Source organism: Prinia subflava, assembly GCF_021018805.1.
Source record: "Prinia subflava isolate CZ2003 ecotype Zambia chromosome W unlocalized genomic scaffold, Cam_Psub_1.2 scaffold_36_NEW, whole genome shotgun sequence".
NCBI lineage: Eukaryota > Metazoa > Chordata > Aves > Passeriformes > Cisticolidae > Prinia > Prinia subflava.
Window position 1 is genome coordinate 207,903 of NW_026960611.1, and position 12,666 is coordinate 220,568.

The following is a 12,666-nucleotide window of genomic DNA, read 5'->3' on the forward strand; positions in this document are numbered from 1 at the left end:
ACTGAAAAACCCAGAGAGACACCTGGATCTCACACCTGTGGCCCACCAGGGCCAGGGATGGCATTTTCCAGCACTGAAGGGACTGGGACTGATAAGAGACTGGGTGAGCTGAGCTGCAACCCACGGCAAGGACGTTCTGAGTTTGCCATCTCACTTCGGAAGGACGAGAGGTTTTATTGCTTCATATTAATAATTTTTTATGCTTGTGGGCACTTTGTTAAATAAATAGTTTTTTCCAGTTTTCTCCAAGGAAATTCTTTCCCAGACCATTTGGGGGAGGGGCCATTTGGGTTTGCTTTTCCAGAGGACACCCATTCAGAGGTTTCCTCCCAAATTTGCCCTAAACCAGGACAAGGATGCATGGGAATGGTTCACAGCTGTGCCAGGGGAAGTTCAGACCGGACCTGAGGCAGCATTTCTTTACCTAGAGGGTGGTCAAACACTGAAACAGACTTCCTAGAGAGAGTGGTTGATGCCCCAAGCCTGTTGGTGTTTAAGAGGCATTTAGACAATACCCTTAATAACATGCTTTAAATTTTGGTTAGGCAGTTGGACTAGATGATTGTTGTAGGTCCCTTCCAGCTGAAATAGTCTTTTTTATTCTACTACACCAGGTTTCTGATTCAATTTTGGGTTATGTTTGCATGTTCTTCTATATTACATTTATGACTTGAACTTCCCAGGTCATCTTGACATTTTAATAGGATAGGAATTCAGATGGAGATGAATGAGGTAAATATAAATCACAACCTTGATAATTTTTATGTTACAATAAGCTTTCATCAAACCATAGACAAAATCTCTGGTGGTAATTGATGGCTGTAATGGTCACAGTGACCAGGAAGTAGTTGAGTTTCAAATTGTTTGCCACAGGAGATAAACTGCCAGTGAAAGTTTGTCCCTGGATATGGGAAGAGCAGACTTCAGGTTGCTGAAGAAGCTAGTTGACTCAGTGAATGAGGGAAAGGCTGTGGATGTTGTCTACCTGGACTTTGGTAAAGGCTTTGACACTGTTTCCCACAGCATTCTTCTGGAGAAATTGGCTGGTTATGGCTTGGATGGTGTAGTGATTTGAGCTGTTCTTTCCCTTCCTATTGCCTACATATAGAGACAAAAAATGGAACCCTAGGTCAGTTTACCAACTATAAAATAGTCTTTCATCAGTTCTCTCAGAGAGAGAAGTCTCTTTTGGTCTGCCATGGAAACTTCCCCACAAGAAAGAGCAGTTTTCTTGTGGCTTTTTGATTCTCACAAAAGCAGCTGCCTGGGAATCTGCATTTGTGAAGTCTCTCCCATACCACACAGCCTTCCCACAGCTGCATTATGGGTTATGTAAACTCATGGGGGTACCATTTTAAAGATCAAGGATTCAAAAGCAAAGGTTTTCTTCGTCTCTAGGAACAGAGATCTTTTCTCTTTCTGGGGGCACATCTTCATCATATCTCTCTCTCTGTTCAAGCTTCGCATAAGATCACAGCTACTTCAGTATTTACTTAGTCTACCACAAATACCTTTGGTTATATCTGCAATCTGAACACTCTTTTCATCTCCCCAATACATATTTCCATGACTTAATGGGATATTCTAGTATATTACAGTCTATTACCATGGCTTTACCAAAGAATTTCAGCCTAAGACTAGGCATCTTCTCGTTCTCTTTCCATATAAGACTCAACTCTTCCTTCACTGACTGTGATGTCTTCATATTGTCTCTCTGCACGTCTCCACTCTGTCCCTTTCTCTCACTCAGAGAGGATTAGTGTTTTGCAAGTTTCATCTGTGCAAGGAAAGAGTTAACATTCTCCCAGGTCTGCAGAGGGCATGATGGTTCTTCCAGGCAGTGGCCAAAGGTGGTAAATTCAGGCTGCGCCAGGGCAGGGCCAGGATCTCAGGGTTCTGGCTGCTGCGGGGTGACTCTGTATGGCTGGCCCCCTCCCCTGTGGCCCGATGACATAGTAGCAGTGGCCAGAGCTGTTTATGGTGAAGGATTCTTCAGAAAGCCACGCTGGGGGGCAAGGGGCCTGCCCCTAGGCAAGGCGCTCCCAGGGCCCATGCTGGGGGGGGGGGGGGGGGGGTGGCAGATTAATGGCAGGATGGTAGCAGCTGCCCGGGCCTCATCCGGCTGGGACGGGGCATTCTCTCCTCGCCTCCCTCTGCCCAGCAGCCACCGGGCCTGGCCCTGCCAGGGCTACAGCAGTGTCAAGGCCTGGCCAGGCTGTGCCAGGCCCGGGGGCCATGTGGCAGAGACGGACTGACCCTGCCAGCACCTGGATACCTCTTCCCAGGCTGGAAGAAAAGAGAATTTTCCTGGGATTCCTCTGATTTTTAACCTGTGTAGTCCAGAGGCGTATCTAGCTCTCTATTTGGTTCTACAAGCTGTCAGTATTCAAAGCTAGTCACTAATTGGTTTTGCCACAGCTTTTCTTAAAAAAAATCATTTCCATGCAAAACCAGCACAGATGGGTGTACTCTTCACTGGTGTGCTGGTTTGAAAGCAAAACCAGTGAGAGACTCCAAGTCAGAAATACATTTTAATAGGAGAGACAGGGAAAAAAAAGTAAAATAAAATAAAATAAAAGCAATAGCACAAAAATCCACTGACAGAGTCAGAATACAACCTGACACCCTGTTAGGTAGGGTGGTGGTAGTAGTCCAGATGAAGCAGTCTTGTTGAAGCAGTGATCCTGTAGAAAGGTCTGGTAGCTCTTGTCCTCTGGGAATCCAGTGGGTGAGGCCTCCTGTGCTGTCCCAAATCCCAGATTATATCCAGGTGGAAATGCTTGGCTCCTCCCCCTGGGCAGAGCATCTCACAATGGGCTGATATCATTCTATGAGTCATGCAGTGGGTCCTTGATTGCCCATTAAACAGAGATAGCTCCCAGAGGGAGTTACCTATGAGTCATATGGCAAGGCATTGATGGCCCATTAACAGAAGATAGTCCGGAGGGAGGGGGCAAGGGAAACACTGCCCCACCTAGTTTTAACAGCTTGTGAAGATGGTGATAGAATACATACTTTGGGCACATCTTACATTGTAACCTAGGACAACAGGGTAAAACAGTCTGGATGGCTGGGCCCAGAGAGTGGTGGTGAATGGAGTTAAATCCAACTGGTGGCTGGTCACTAGTGGCGTTCCCCAGAGCTCAGTATTGGGGCCAGTCCTGTTTAATATCTTTACTGATGATTTGGATGAGGGGATCAAGTGCACCCTCAGCAAATTTGCAGATGACACCAAGTTCGTGTTGCTCTCCTGGAGGATAGGCAGACTCTGCAGAGGGATCGGGACAAGCTGGATGATGGGCTGAGGCCAACTGTATGAGGTTCAACAAAGCCAAGTGTCGGGTCCTGCACTTCTGTCACACCAACATCATGCAGCGCTGCAGTCTGGGGGCAGAATGGCTGGAATGTGACCCAGTGGAAAAGGCCATGAAGATGCTGGTCGACAGTGGCTGAACATGAGCCAGTGTGTGCCCAGGTGTCCAAGAAGGCCAATGGCATCCTGGATTGTATCAGAAATAGTGTGGTCAGCAGGACCAGGGAAGTGATTATCATTCTGTACTTGGCACTGGTGAGGCTGCACCTTCAGTGCTGTATCCAGTTCTGGGCCCTTCACTTTAGGAAAGACATTGAGGTTCACGAGGGGAGAGTCTGCTTAATCAACTTAATTTCCTTTTATGACAAGGTCGCCCATCTAGTGGACCAAGGAAAACCAGTAGATGTGGTATTTTTGCAATTTTAGCAAAGCTTCTGGTGTTTTTTCTTATGGTCTGCACAAAATGTCCAGCACACAGCTAGTCATGTCCATAATACACTGGCTAAACAATTGGCTGACAAGTTGGGCATGAAGGGTTATCGTAAATGGAGTTACATCAGACTGGTGGCCAGTCACCAGTGGGGTCCCCATACGCTCAATTTTAGGGCCAGTGCTATTAAATGTTTTTGTAAATGATTTGGATGCAGGAGTCAAATGTGCAGTAAGTTTGCTGATGATACTAAACTAAGGGATGCTGTGGACTCCTGTCTTAGTTTGAAAGACAGGTGTCTGCTAAGAAAGGCAGAAGCCTCCCTTGGAATGGAAAATATGACCCTCTTCCCTCTGAATTATTATAACTTTGAAATTAAGGGGCTTTAAGACAAAGATATGGGAAAAGGAATAACAGTTCTTTACTAGTAAGTATATGTATAACAAAGCAAACAAACAACAACTATGGCAGCAACAACAAACAAAACCAGAAACCTAGTAACAGCCTTCTCTCGGCTGTCAAGCATTTTCCCCTTTGGTGGAGTGTTGGGGGTTAGATTTGTTTCTTTATCACTTACAGAATTTTTTCCCATAAGTGTCTGGGAGACTAACTGCTGGGTACTTGACTAAAACAAAGAAGTGGCCAAAGGAGATGGCAGCACCAGGCTACATCTGTTGTTTTTTGGTCTCTGGGAGTTTCCCTCAGATCGGGGAGATAACGTGAGTTTTGGGGGAAGTAAAGGACAAGGTTGGAGGCAGCTTCACTCTTGCTCTGGGCATCGGAGAGAGAATGGCCAGGCTGCTGCTTACTCCAGGAGTTTGCTGTTGCCACCCTGTCCGGTCTTGGAAGATTGACCACCATCTGCTCGTGTGCTCCGGAACCCTGAGCTCGCCTCCTCCTGCCCTGCTGGGCCGGCCCTGTCCCGCTGCCACCGTTTCTTTGTCACTGCTTTGAGGCTTTTTCTGCTGCTTTGTGGCCTCACACTGCCCTGCCCTGCCGGGACATCCCTGCCATTCCAGCTACCACTGACAGAGCTTCTGATACATCTCATCCACCAGCCTGGGATTTTCCACCGCTCCAGCTTGGTGCTCTCGGAGTCTCAAGAGATCAGACTGCATTGAGCTTTGTGAAATCAAAGCCCCTTGAGGTTCTTGGTTCTGTTTATTATTAATGCTGTAGTTGTTATTGTTTATTTGCCTTGTTAGACACACTAGTAAAGAACTGTTATTCCTATCCCCATACCTCTGCCTGAAAGCCCCTTTAATTTTCTAAAAGATAGTAATTTGGAGGGAGGAGATTTAAATTCTCCGTTCCAGGGGGATCCTGCCCCTCCCTAGCAGACACCTGTCTTTCAGACCAAGACATGGAGTTATGGTCACTGCCGGCAGGGGTGCTGGCAGGCTCCCGGTGGGGAGGGCAGTTGCGATGATTCCCCTGCGACTGCAGGGGGCACTCCAGTGCAAATTTGGGGACCACGCAGTTATGGCCGCTTGACTGAGATAGGAAGAGATGGAAAAAGGGCTTGCTTTACAAACCCCTCCAGGGGCAGCCGATTCTGGTGCCCCAGCAGGACTTTTGGAAGCAGCAACCTGGAATGGCAGGACCTCTTGGCAGGCAGACCGTGAAAATCTACAGTGTAATGTGACAGTTTTGGCTTCTTTTTTCCTCTGCCAAGGTCAGGATGAATAACACGGGAAACGCCAAGTTCGGACTTGGATGTTTATTATTTCTTATCTATTTAAAGTATTTACAGACTCAGAGCCGTGAGTTTAACTAGCAAGCTAGAAAATGAGGTAAAAATGGAGTGCTTCTAACTCTTTCCAAGGTTATTTAAGGGATAATTGCCCAGTAACAAGGTGACACCTATATTATTTATGTTTTTGACCCAATAATGACCACCCAAGGTCTGCCATGCAGACCTTTTTCACCCAGTTACAGAAAACCACCTAAACCCATGAAGAAGAAGGAAAAAGAAGGTGAAGGACTTAGACAACACCCCAAATCCTCCATCTTGACTCACACATATTACTATATACTAAAATCTTAAATCTAAATTTCTAGCATTCCAACAGTGTAGCACAAACCTGGAGCAATGGCAGAGGTGGGTAGGGGTTGGGCAGTAGCAGTCCGGCTCCTGAATGCAGTAACAGGCTCTTTGGGACGTTCTTACCAGCACTGGCTGGTCCTTCGGATCTGGGCTGTGCAGGGGGGGGGCAGCCCCCCAGTGGGAAACGAGGGTGCTCCCAGGTCCTGGCAGGGCACGCACTGGCTCTGGGCTTCCTGACAGCAGAGCAGTAAAAGAAGCCCAGCTGGAAAGCTCAGTCACAGTGCCAAAGCAAAAGAAAACCAAAAAGAAGCAGGCAAAACCCACAGAAACAACAGGATCCCTGGTCAGAGATACCGGCCATGTGTGTCCAGTTGAACCACCCGCCAGAAGAGACAAGACTGCCTCTCCCCCGGCTCCCAACTCCCCTCAGAAATCCCATCTCAGCTCCCATTCATCACAACAGCCCTGGAGCCAGGGAGGATGGGGGGTGGGGACAGCCGCCACCCCGGGCACAAAACAAAAGAAATCAAAGGCCCTAAAAATGGGATGGGATAAATAAACCATCCCCAAGACAACTCTCCCTTGAGGGTAGAGAGGCCTTACACAGAGATCTAGATAGACTAGAGAACTGTGCAATCACTAACCATATGGAAGTTAACAAGAGCAAGATTCTCCACCTGGGACAGGGTAATCCTGGTTATACATAGAAATTGAAGGATGAGAAGCAGGAGAGCAGCTCTATGGAAAGATCTGAGCATTTGGGATGATGGCAAGTTGAATATGACTCAACAGTGTGACCTGGGATCCAGGAGGGCCAACTTTGTCCTGGGGTGCATATGGCACAGAATTGCCAGCTGGTCCAAAGGTGATTATCCCACACTACTCTGCACTGGTGCAGCCTCACCTTGAGTACTGTTTACAGTTATGGGCACCACTATACAAGAAGGACATCAAACTATCAGAGTGTGTCCAGAGAAGGGCAACGAAGATAGGGAAAGGTCTTAGGGGAAAGACTTATGAGGAGCAGCTGAAGTGACTTGGTTTGTTCAGCTTAGAGAAGAGAAGGATGAAGGGAGGACTTTGTCAGAGTCTGAAACTTCCTCAAGAACAGTGGAGGGGAAGGTGTTGATCTCTCTCTGGTGATCAACAATAGGACATGAGGAAATGGAATGAAGCTGCATTGGGGGAATTTCAGATTGGACATTAGATGTCACTATTATTTTAAGGATGGCATGATAACGACATGGCTCCCAGCTTACAGCAAGTGGAGACCGATTTTTATTCCTCAAAATACTCTTTTTATACAGTACTTCAGTACAATGAATATGATTGGTCATTTAGAGCCTACACCTCTTTGTAAACATCTTTGCCAGTAGACAAGTTAAAAAAACACCACCTGCTAACTGTTTTTCACCTCTGTCATGGGCTAGCACTGCCCAGATGTTAATGCACCCATGAATATATGTTTTTTCTCTAACAACTACTGTGGGATGTGATTAGGAACAGAGCAGAGCAGGCTTAAACTTTAAAAACAGAAAAACAAAACTTTATTACATTACATAAGAACAGAGACAGAAAACTCCACACACAGAGAGAGAAATAAAAACTTCTCAGAACATTTCTTCTCCTCCCCCAGTTTCTACCCTTTACACATTACCCTCTATAGACCAAACCATTGGGTTTTAAATCAAACAATCACTACTCAAAAAAAACTACTAATCTTCAATTCAGCAAGGTAGAGAGGAGTCTCTCCTGCACTACAGACTGCTCCTCAGGAAATGCAGGTCTACTCTTTGTGTGTTTCTATGTCACCCACGGCACCGCCCAGAGAAGTCTGCCAGGGGACAATTTCTCTTTCTTATGTCTAGTGCTCTCACTACTGTCTATAGGCTGAAACTGCATACAAGGCTCTTTTAAGGATGCTTTCATGCTGAGCTCTCTTTATCTTTCTCCTGGGGCCGAGGGCTTTTTTTTTCTCTGCGGGCAGAGGGTGCTACACACCCTCTCCCTTCTCTTCTCTGTTCACTTCACTGCAGCAAGTTGAGCTAGGCTACATCCACCCCAAAATGCAGTTTATGTTCAGAACAGACTTGAGTTCAGTCTATGGCTAACATTATGCAAGAAAAGTCCAGCTCAGAAGCCACTCTTCTTCAATTTCTTGCCCATCGGGTTCTTTCTAATCGTGCTTTATCATCTCAGTCCCAGGCTGTTTTTCTTTCTCTTCTGAAACTACTAGCCATGAGAATCAATGTCTGGGAAAAAAAGTTTCTTTCTGCCTCAGAAAGAGTTAACAGTTTCTGGCTCCCGGCAGGGGGCTGCAAGCTCAGGCACTTCCAGGCTCAGCAACTCCCACGGAGCTGGGCACTTTCTCCGGGAGAGGGGGGAGGAAAGAAGGCACCTCCACAGTTTTCCACCCCTCTAGCCTGGATGGGGCCAGATCAACTCAAAGCTTGTCTCTTCTCTTCTTCCCCTGGGGCCCCAGCTTACTTTAGTCTACAGCGTGGTTCTCTTCAGACTGGCCAAGTGGCCCCCTCCCCCACCCAGCCTAGGAACTGGGCAGGGGAGAGGAGATGTTTCTCTGCTGAAACCGGAACCCAAAAGAGGCTGAACCCCCCTGGAGTCCTGCTTTTAACCCCTTGTGTCCTCAGAGGCGTGTCTAAACCTCTGAGTGACCAATCCAAGTGCCAGCACAAAACCTGATCACTGACTGGCCTGCCCACATCCCCCTGGAAAAATTCACCTCCACCCCCAACCACAACAACCTCCCAAGGACTGTTTGGATTCTTCCTTAGGATTTTCCCAGGCCAGAATGAGAGAGTCGTTCACTTGTCTTTTTAGCAAGTGCCTGAAGCCTAAAATCTGACCACCGTCAGTTCCCACATTTCACCCTTTTGTTTTCAAGGCGGAAGGCAGCATTTGTAATCTTCTGCAGGGCCCTTGCAGGAAAGAAGACAAACACAGCACCAGAGGTCCTTTTAGTGACCCAACAATCACTAAATAGAACCTCAATTGGACACTGACTTAGAATGGTCAAGGAAGTTCTCTGGCACATGCTGTCGAATTCTTCACAATCACATCCATGCACCAGCATCAAGTCTTGCTGTTTGCTAATTCTAATATAGAAACAAAATATCATTAGTCTGCTCAAAAAAATGGCAGTCTAATTTGTCAACATTCACTACTCTAGGAACAAAAAGAGATAGAATACTCATTCCTATGAAAACCGAATGACTATTGGCATCTGTCTCGGTTTGAGGGGGAGGTGAATTTTTCAGGGAGTTGTGGGCAAACCAATCAATGGTCAGGTTTGAATGTTAGCACTTTCAGTAGCCACTGAGGTGTTGGACACGCCTCCAAGGACACAAGGGGTTAAAAGCAGGGACTCTCAGAAGGTCTGCCTCTTTTGGGTTCTGGTTTCAGCAGGGAAACATCTCCTCTCCCCTGCCCATTTACTAAGCTGGGTGGGGGAGGGGAGCCACGTGGCCAGGCTGAGGAGAACCACGCAGCCGAATTGAAGTAAGCTGGGACCCCGGGGGGGGGGGAAGAGAATGGACAGAACTGGAGCTGAGCTGGCCCTATCCAGGATGGAGGGGTGGAAAACTGTGGAGGTGCCTTCCATGTGTGTCCCCCCCTCGCCCCCCCCTCCAGGAGAAGATGCCCAGCTGCGTGGGAGTTGCTGAGCCTGGGAGTGCCTGAGCTTGCACCCTGCCGGGAGCCAGAACCTGTTAACTCTTTCTTGGCAGAAGGAAACTTTTCTCAGACATTGATTCTCATGGCTAGTGGCTTCAGAAGAGAGAGAGAAACAGCTTGGGACTGAGATGATAAAAGAAGATGAAAAGAATCCCAGATGGGCAGGGATGAAGAAGAGTAGCTTTTTGAGCTGGACTTTTCTTGCATAATGTTAGCCATAGACTGAACTTGAGTCTCTTTTGACCATAAACTGCATTTTGGGGTGGATGTGGCCAGCTCGACTTGTTGCAGTGGAGCAAGCAGAGAAGAGAGGGGGAGGATGTGGTGGCGCCCTCTGCCCTCAGGGGAAACCTGCTCTTGGAACCCTTGGCCCCAGGGGAAAGATGGGGAGAGCTCGGCATGCAAGCATCCTTAAAAGAGCCCTATAGCAGTTTTAGCCCATGGACAGTGGTGAGAGCACTGGACATGGAAAAGAGAGTGTCACCACAGCAGACTTCTCCGGGCGGTGCCACGGGTGACATAGAAACACATAAGGGGTGGACCTGTATTTTCTGAGGAGCAGTCTGTGGTGCGAGAGAGGCTCCTCTCTCCCTTACTGAATTGAAGATTAGTTTTTTGAGTGGTGATGGTTTGATTTAAAACCCAAGGGTTTAGTCTATGGAGGGTAACGTGTAGGGGGTAGAAATTGGGGGAAGAGAAGAAATGTTCTGGGAAGGTTTCATTTCTGTTTTGTGTGTGTGTTGAGTTTTCCTTTCTGTTTCTGTTCCTATGTAATGTAATAAAGTTTTGTTCTCTGTTTTCAAGTTTTAGGCTTGCTCTGCTCTGTTCTCGACCACATCTCACAGTAGCTCATTAGGAAAAACATACACTCATGGGTGCATTAACATCTAGCCAGTGCTAACCCATGACAGTATCCTGATCTTCACTCTAATATTGCCTGGGGGCAACACTCTGCTTTGGTGTCGCAAGTCAGGGTGAACACACCCTGCAGGCATCCTCCATACCCCAGGGTCTGTGGAAACAGAGGCATAACCACAACCCCAAGCAATAAGCCCACACTGGTCCCTTCACTTATAGTGGTTACATTCCGCACCCAGACTTTCACTCAAGGCAGGTGCATCTCATTTGATGACTGCAATGAAGAGTAATTTAGAATAACAAGATCGTTTGCATTTTGTGGCACTGCAAAATGATCAGTCACATTAAAAACCTTGTCCAATTGACTGTGCCGAGTTTCTCCAGGCATTTCCCTTTTTTGTTTTAACAGAACACGCCTAATTTAGACTTGAATTGCACACCACAAATAGTTGAAACAAAGTTGCCTTATTGACCTCCTTCAGAAGTGGGCAATTCAAACATTTAGTTTGACCAAATTCAGGGGTACCTGAAGAAATTGTTGGAATGGCATGGCAACAGCCTTCAATTCCATCATTTTTGTGAGCCAAGCCTGATTTGTGACTTGTCTTTGCCAGTCAGATCCATCCCTCCAGGCAACAAGGGATTTTCCTGGTTTTGTCTGAACCGTCAGTAAAAGAGGGTGGTCCTTGCATCAGCACCTGCAATGATAAACTGGTTAATTTTAATAATTTCAACAGTTTATGACTGGGCAGATGATAAGCAATCTGCCTTGAAAATTTGCAGCACATTTTGCAAAGGAGTACTGTTCACTGTTAACAAAGCTCCACTGGAAGTCTTCCAATAATTCAAACAACATGGGTGCCTCTTTTTTTTTTTTTTAATGCAAAAGCATGTGAAGATGTGTGTCAGGGCCAAAATGACAGCCCATGGCCATGCTATGGGTGAGAAGGCTGACGAGATGACCTACTTCCCAAAGGAGCAGAAGGTCCACTCTGATAAGGGCTGCAAGCTACCTTGAATCTCTAAAGCACTTTCAGAGCTTTGGAAATCTGTGTATTTGCACTAACACTTTTTTCCTGTTACAAGAATTGTGGTGAAAATACCCGTGAGCTGTATGGGTTTTGCAGCTTGTATATTTTGATGGGGCAGAGACACCCATTGCAGAATGTGCAGGATCGGACCACTGTTCACAACCCCATTGGCCAATGATGCCTGTAGGATGCAATCTGAATGATGAGAATAGAAATATCAGTGGAGAGATTTGCTTGATGGACCTGATTCCAGAAGATCTATGTGATCCTAATCACCACAAAATGAAACCACAACCCTTGGTCACTGCAAAGCACACCAAAGGCACGTGAGATTACATGAGGTACAATCAGGATAAACAGTTCTTGCTTTAGAGTCCCAATAAATGAAACTCAGGGAAAAGTCCATCAGCCAAAGGTGCTGATCCTTGACATCACTGTCTTCTTGAATCCCAAAACAAGAAACAACTGAAGAAAATTAGTAGAGACACAGTACCATGAAGCTGACACGAGACTTCTGTTACCAAATTGTCTCTGCAATTTTCCAGACACGTGACTGTCTCTTTTGCAGTCACTCTTCTGTCGTTGATCTAGGCACAAAGGTTATGCAATGTGTCCCTTTTCGATCCTTGAAGGTGATGGGTGATGTGACTGCTTGAACCTGCTAATGATAAAACACAGGCATATCTTCTCCTTAAGCTAATAAAGTCTGTCAGACTTTACCGTTGTTATTAAATCAAAATTTAGATTTGATAATTCATTTTCCAAATTTCTAATATAAATGTTACATTGTTCAAATTTATCTGTTGTCTATTTTTGATCAGCCCAGAAACTGAAAAAACTGAAGTGTTTCTATCTAGTGAAGTCCTGGACATCTCTCCCAGGCGAGAGTTTCAGGTTCACTCCAAAGATCAATTCAGCTATTATATTTAGAGGTCAAATTGCTGAGTCAAATAACTCGTATGTAATGTTTTCTACAAAAACATCTGGGCCTGTTGGCATTCCCATCCAGAAAGAGCTCAGGCATGGCCGGTGCCAAAGTTCTGCCTGGAGGAGAATCTCCTACACAGATTTTAAAATAAAGTTCTTAAGGATCTTGTGATAAAGATTAATTGAACTCCTAATAATTGATCTCCTGTGAAATTCTGTCAGGATAGGGATGCTCAGCAAACCATTGGAGTGGTTCTATGACCAAAGCTGGAGTTGCATCGCAATACCTTTAGATCAGAGGGGGCTTTCAACAAAGCTCAGATGACCATTCCTGGAAATCTGGAAAATACTTTAAAAATAGCATAAGAAC